This window comes from Penaeus japonicus, unplaced genomic scaffold (genome assembly GCF_977035675.1).
Source record: "Penaeus japonicus unplaced genomic scaffold, GWHDUDI00000001_assembly GWHDUDI00000020, whole genome shotgun sequence".
In the NCBI taxonomy this organism is placed as follows: Eukaryota; Metazoa; Arthropoda; class Malacostraca; order Decapoda; family Penaeidae; genus Penaeus; species Penaeus japonicus.
The window spans coordinates 32,300,374-32,307,402 of record NW_028234422.1 but is presented as its reverse complement, the minus strand read 5'-3'; the positions used below and the strand labels follow the sequence as shown (position 1 = coordinate 32,307,402).

Below are 7,029 nucleotides of genomic sequence, written 5' to 3'. Positions count from 1 at the left end.
AATATATACATATAGGTCATGAACAAACACACAACACACACACACACACACCCGAACAACACACACATACTACATATATATATATATAAATATAATATATATATATATATATATATATACTATATATAAAATATTTAATAAAATATATAAATATAATATATACATATAAATATATTATATACATAACATACATACCCACAAATCTTCACACACAAAACACACACACACACACACACACACACACGACACACACACACAATAGCACACACACAACACACAAATACATATACATACACATAAATATATCTATATAAATATATATATATATATATATATATATATATATATATATATATGAATAGTATATATGAATATATATATATAAATATGTCATATAACATATATATATATATATATATATATATATATAGTAATAAATATATATAAATAACACACAACACCATATACAAACATCACACATATATATATCATATATATATATATATATATATATATATATATACATATATGTGTGTATGGTTGTGTGTGTGTGTAATACCGTATGTGTGTGTTGTGTGGTGTGTATATGTATAAATATAATATAATATATATGTATATATTCAAGTGGGTATTCATATTAAAATATATATAATATATATATATATTATATAATTTATATATACATATATATATTATGAATATATATATGTATGTATAATGTATGTATTATATATATATATATATAGATATATATTATATGTACATAACTATATAAATAATATATATATATAATATTATATATATATATATATATATATATATAATATATATATATATATATATATATGTATAATATATATATAGTATATATATATATGTATATATATATAATATATATATCATATATCATATTAATATCATAAAATATAATGTTATATATATATATATATATATATATATATATATATATATATATACACGTATATTACGTATATACATATGGATCATACATATACATTATTCTATATTACGGATAAACAGAGACAGAGAGAGAGAGAGAAAGTACATTCAGCTCTTAAGGTACATCCAGATCACACGGCAGAATGTTAAACGCTGTAGCTCATTAAATAACCAAAGATAAATAAATAAATAAATAAATAAATAGAAACAAATGGTAAAAAGAAAGAAAGAAAAAGAAAAAAAAGCATTTATGATGCCTAGAATATCATGCCAGGTTCGTATGGATAATTAAGACACACTAAACGTAGTCACAGGAAATTACACCAAAAGTATACCACAGTGATGTTTAGATTATGCTAACTTCTTACAGGACTATACATGACCCTAAAATCTAGTGTCAATAAAATGCATCATACACCCTATCACAGTGATTTTTTTTTTAACGAATTGGTTGCAAAAGATACCAGTAAATCTCTTGAATCTGCGGCATTTGCCATAAGGTCTAGCACCTTACAAAGCTCAGTGCTAAGGAGAGGACAATGGAGTGCAGTCTTCATTTTTGTCAGAAATATAGTTCATAAATCTAATATTCCGTTCTTGACAAATTCATTTACGCGACAGTGTGATATTTCTTTATACTCATCTGAATTAAACTTACTGATGGTACAGTCATCATTTGTCGGCTAAAGAAGTCCACGGAGAAAAAAGAAAGAAAAAAAAAAAAAAAAAAAAACACTTTTCTGTCATTCTAGCTCGTGTATCTATGTTATGTGCAGGTATTATTATGCAAAATCATCTCATTTGACATATATATATATATATATATATATATATATATATATATATATATGTATGTATATATAATATATATATATATATGAGGTTTACGTAAATTTACATAAAAGTCGCTGTGTTCATATGTACGCATGTACACATGTCAATCTCATGAAGCATAAATAGACAAATGACATCATCTGTAACTATATGGGCAAAGTACATTAAGACTTCCTCCTTATATAGCCACATATACAATTACAGATGTAATAATGTATGTTAGTAAGAATGCTAAAAAGAACACTGGGAGACCTATTAAACCTATTTTGTTTAATATTTTTCCATTCAGTTGAAATGAAGCCCGAGGTATTTCTTCTTCTTTTTCTTCTTTTTGGAAAGCGGGTGATACTTTTCGACCATATTCCAGTGCTTTTTTCGATGATTGAAGTAGTCGATGACGACGAAGCAGGGATGACCATGACGAAGTCGACCACGATGCACACCATGTACCACTAACGTCCGATGAGCTTTGAGGTAAGGTCGTCTTGAGGATCGTGCTGGACGTCCCTGCTGGAAGAGGCCACCAGCACCAGCATGGCCGTGATGCTGACCATGATGCGCTCGTTGAAGTCCTCCAGGCGGAAGAAGAAGGTGGAGTAGCTGATCACCACCAGCAGGAAGCTCGGCAGGTACGAGTTGGCCAGGTAATACAGGAACAGGTTGGTGAACACCACAATCAGCTCCTGTCCGTTAGACTCCACGATTTTATCCAGCGTCACCCTTCGAACCTGGAATACTTCTGCTGATTATGTTTACTGTTCATATCTATATAATCATCTTTCAAGTCTTAAGAATGACAGAAATAACATAGAATTGCACGGTAGATACTACGTTAAGAAATATCATTCAAACGTACTTTATATTCTGGGAGTTTTTCCGGGCCGAGATAGACAGTGTTGCTTGCGATCATCCTTACTAACTTAGACTCGACATCATTAAGTCTAAAACTGAGCGAGCATTTCTGGTTGTCAAACGGGAACCAACGAAGGTCGAACCGACACTGGAATGTTATGCTGAGCTCCTGTCGCAGTAGCAGGGGATTTCCCGATCCAGGGAACACGACAGCTGAATAAAGAATATTAAACATTGATACTGTATTTCAAATCATAGAATCTTAGGCAACGAAAGCAAGCTATATCAACTTACTCCACCACATGTACAGTTTATTGTTGTTACCTTTTGTAACTCGAGTGTCATCACTCGGAAGCGGCGCAGAACCTTGTGTAACAACAAGGGACGATCCACGAGTCACAACGTCCACACGACTCCCTGTGTCGTCCCATATAATCACTCTGGAGTGGGATGCCACAGACGGTCTGCATCCTGGACCTGGTTTCTGTATTGTTCAGGCTGGAGGTCAGCGTACTTGAGTCTTGAGTCTTCCCACTCCGACAAGAGCTGGACGTCCAACGTTACTGCCTGGTCCAGTAAATTTAGTGTGCGAACGGCAGTGATGATGATACTTAGAGTGACTTTGAGGACATCCTCAGTCTCTGGTGGTGGTGGAGGTAGAGTCTTCTCGTAATCTGTTCCTAGAAAGACTTTGTCGCATCCCATCTGATCCCATCAGTCAGTCACCCATCGCTTGTATCCCATCATCATAATCTCCCATCCTCCCATCCTGACTCACCAACACTAAAAACCCCATATCCCATCATGCTAATTCCCATCGCACCATTATTCTTCTCCATCGCACCATCATCCCATCTCGTCGTTTTCTTCACGCGTCCCAATAATCACCTTCTTCACTCGCGGCGTCGCTGCCCGCTGCCCGGTCTAGGTCGCTGCCGGGTTCCTTTGTCCTCGCAGTGGGTCGCGGAGGTCACAGCGCTTGGCTCATGTGGACGCAGGGTTCCGCCGGTCGTTGCAAGGGAAGCCTCTCCTTCTCCAAACTAACCACTGTCAGCAGAAGGTCCACCACCTCCACACAGGCATTCGTCGCCCGAGATTTGCCACTGATGCAGACCGTATGGGGTAAGTCTGCTGCTGGTCGCTGAGTTCATCTCTCAATCTCGGCCTTTTATGTTTGACAAGAGGCGACTATTCCATCACACCACCCAAGTGTAGTTACGTCGCCACCAACAACCCTTCGTGTAATAAGTGCCATGGAAAACAGGTTTGAGGTTCATCGTGCGCGTGAATATGTAATTCGCGGTCAAAGTGCGATTTCTTGCACAGCTCCCTCGAACTTTGGATGTGAAGTTCCACTGTGCGTGGTTATCACAAGCCGTAACATAGGCGTTATTTGTTTTGAACATGCCGTGTTATTAAACCAAAAGAGAGGATAAAAAGATGAACCTAACCCATTGATAAAATACAACTGAAATTATTCATCTGTTACCAGTGAATATGATGCATCAAAGTAATGTGAATGTACCAGTAGGCTTTTCAATCGTTAATAAACTCTCCCAACGTTACTAGGTTTATGAGTATTCCAAAGCTCTCCGAATGCCAGACATTGGTGCTGTATGCAGGACTCTTAGACGACAGTGACGCTACTCTCTACTTTTCTACAGCCATTTTGAAACAGTTCCCCATTATTTTCCAACTCGCTCTTTGGAACCTGTCCATCAGGAAGGCCTAGAATTGTTCACGAGCATTTAGTGAGTCCACGAAGTAGTCTTCCTCTGTTTCCGGCAGGATGAAGAAATTATCCTTTTTGTTCGCCGGATCGAGCAAGGTGCTCCTTGGCATAACCGAAAGCCTCAACATCGCACCCACAAAATTCCTACTGCTCTGCTCCAGGGCGGTTTGTAGACAAAGACAAGTTCCTCGCCTCCAAGCACGTTTTCATAGCAGTTGAAAAGTTTCCCATCCCTGTGTCTTCATTTTTGTTAAACAGTATTTTGTCGAAGATGATGAGCTCCGCCACGTCGCCCGAGAAAGTGCCTGTTGTGACGGCGTAGCCCCCGCCCAGCCCAGGGCTGTCCCTGGTCCTGAGCCGCCCCAGCACCATGAGTCTCTCTCGCGGAGGAGCGATGGGCCTACTCGGGTTTCTTCTCTCGCCCTTTTCTCGCCTCCCCCCAGCAACGAACTTCCCAGGAACCGTCCCTGATTGTTGACCAAGAGTGATGCTTCCAACGTCAGGACGATTCCACAAGCCTCGCGAAATGATGGGGTTCCATGTGTACAGAGGTAATGGTGAAATTTATCTTCAAGCAAACAATTCAACCGCAAGTCCAAAACAAAGATGACAAATTCTCTCTATTTACACCCAATCATTTTGTCCCTGGAAGAAATATAAATATATGTTAGATATTAAGATTATGTAATGCTTGACGATAGATAACCCACAGTGAAATCTATAGTCTGGCACCCACACGACCACACCACTACACACACGCACGCCTCTCATCTACATTATATCTATGTGTGTGTTGGTGTGTGGTGTTGTGAGGTGTGTATATATATATATATATATTATATTATATATATATATATATATATATATATATATATATATATATATATATTATGATATATATATATGTTATATATATTATACATATGTGTGTGTGTGTGTGTGGTGTCTGTGTGTTTGTGGTATGTGATTGTGTGTGGTGTGTATGTGTAATAGTGCGAGGTGTATAAACAACACACACAAACTCACACACACACACACTCAACACACACACACACAACCCACACACACACACACACGACACCACCCACACACCACCACATATGAATATATATATCAATATATATCAATAAATATATATAAAATATATGTGTGTGTGTGTGAGTGTGTGTTGGATTGTGTGTGTGTGAGTGTGATTGTGAGTGTTGTGTGTGTGTGTGTGAGTGTCCTGTGTGTGTGTGAGAGTGCATACAAAAATATATACCCACTATCTATATCTCAAAATATCATCTACCATCTAAATATATATACTCTAAACTCTATCTATAATAAACATCAATCTCTATGTATCAAAATATACATAACTATAAATCTATCAACTATATAAGGAATAAAGTATCTATGTACAAATCTATAACTATATACATACAAATAAATAAAAATATCTATGGTACATATAGAAATATAAATCAAAAAAATCTATATAATCTATAAATATTATATAACAATATAATCAATGCATATCTCCATATATGCCTGTATATAAATATCCTCGCTCTCTCTCTCTCTCCTCTCACACATCATCTCCCTCCACTCTCCGATACCTCATCACTCTCTCCCTCTCCTCTCTCTCCTCTCTCTCTCAATAGTTTCTCTCTCCTCTCTCTCCCTCTCTCTCTCTCCCCGCTCCTCCAATCTCCTCTTCTTCTCCACTCCCACCCCCCATTCTCCCTCATCTCTCTCTCTCTCTCTATAAATATATATATATATATATATATAATATATATATATATATATATATGTATATATGTATATACATATCTATATATTTATATGTATATATATAAACATAATATAATGTATTCATATATAATATAAATATAAATATTATAATATTTATAACTATAGTATATATATATATAATACAAATTATATAAGTATAAATATAAAATATAAATTATTATAATATATTATAATATATATAAATCTAAATATATAAAACTGCAAAAAACATAAATGAAGCATGCATATAAATTCATATCTATAAATGCATATATATGTCTTTCTCACTCACCTCTCTCATCAACTCACCTCTCTTCCATCCTCTTTCTCCTCTCACGTCCTCACTTCCTCTCTCTTATATATATCTATACTATATATAATAGATCTTAAAATATATTATATAGGATAATAATATTATATATATATATAATATATATATTATATATATACCACACCACATATATATATACATCCATTATATATATATATATATACATATATATATAGATATATATATATATATATATATATATACACCCACACATATATAACTAAATATTCATATATAAATATATATATATAATAAATATATATATATATATAGATAAATATATAGATGATATAAATATAAATATCTATCTATCCTATCTAACTAATATCTATTTTTCTCTATTCTACTATATATCTATATATATATATAAAGATATATATATATATATATATATATTATGTATATATGAATATATATACATATATATAAATGTATAATATATATAAATATATAATATATATATATATATCTATATAAATACATAAAAACAATATATACATACATATGTATATATGTATATCAATACATACGAACATATATT

The 7,029-nt window shown here is 34.0% G+C and overlaps 1 pseudogene; it reads right to left on the bottom strand.

Annotated features, from left to right (window-relative positions):
- Positions 1 to 1,972: 1,972 nt before the first annotated feature.
- Positions 1,973 to 3,797, bottom strand: LOC147469677 (serotonin-gated chloride channel mod-1-like; annotated as a pseudogene).
- Between the last annotated feature and the right edge of the window lie 3,232 nt (positions 3,798 to 7,029).